Here is a 1,067-nt window from a genome sequence, read left to right as displayed (position 1 = left end):
CATGTAGGCCTATGACTTTGTTCCCTGGTTCAACAGATATTAATTGACCCGGGCAAAAACCCATTCAAATTTTAATTGAAACCTATTCAGGCATCACTTGACCCTGTTACGGTACACACGGAACCTTTATTTTACGGTATACAAGTTCGCTAAAAAAAGAACCAGTAGTTTGCCGATATTCAATATCAGTATAATAAGATTAAAATATTCAAGTTGATTTTGTGCGTCAAGACACTCAATTTGCTTTTCCTCGTCACTCCGGTGACAGTAGACATCCTCGACGTTATTTCTTGGTCTTTACCGCCACCGGTTTGATTACGAATTCCGCTCATTTCACACAAGCTGCCAATGATAATATCACACGGTAGCCCTTTTTAGTCGCCAATGAACCTGCATTTAATGTGTGCAGTTCTATCTGCTGCCTCGAATCGCACATATTGAAAGTCTATTGAAGTCAAATCGCAGTTTGTGCAGCACTGTTAATTTATATCGCGTGCCCGGGGGCACTCTCGTGTAAAGGTGGTACGGGTATGTGCAGCAGTCAAGTCAGGTCCCTCTGAAAATATTATATTGTAGCTCTTTAGCTCAAATTTTGACAAATTTGGAACTTGTTAGCTCCACAGCCTATAAAATATTTGCCCGGCAATTTTCGTTTGCTAGACCCCAAAAATGTTGAAATTTCAGTTCATGAAGCCCCTGTTGTCCAAAAATCAATAGTTCAAAGTTTGATGCGGAGTGCCGCACACCCCTCCAAAATTTAAGTTGAGTTACCCTAGCTCCTCCTCCCCCGGGCTTGCTCTTCTTACATGAACATGATAACAATTTACAAAATCTTTTTACACAAAAAAGAAAGTGCGGCATAATATTGATTATCACCAAACCACACATGAAACTTTTTTAAAAGCAATAAAATCACGTCCTATTAAAAAATTAAGTTGAGCTTATACACGATTATGACCAAAATAGTATAGAAATACCACTAAAAGGCGGTTGACCTGCAAAATATTCTCGGGTCCGCTATACGCTCCGATCCGCTTAAACGGACAAGTAACTGTCTAACTAATTAC

The sequence above is a fragment of the Amphiura filiformis genome, chromosome 15, assembly GCF_039555335.1.
Source record: "Amphiura filiformis chromosome 15, Afil_fr2py, whole genome shotgun sequence".
Lineage (NCBI taxonomy): Eukaryota > Metazoa > Echinodermata > Ophiuroidea > Amphilepidida > Amphiuridae > Amphiura > Amphiura filiformis.
The sequence above is the reverse complement of the archived record's forward strand: the minus strand, read 5'-3'. Positions refer to the sequence as shown.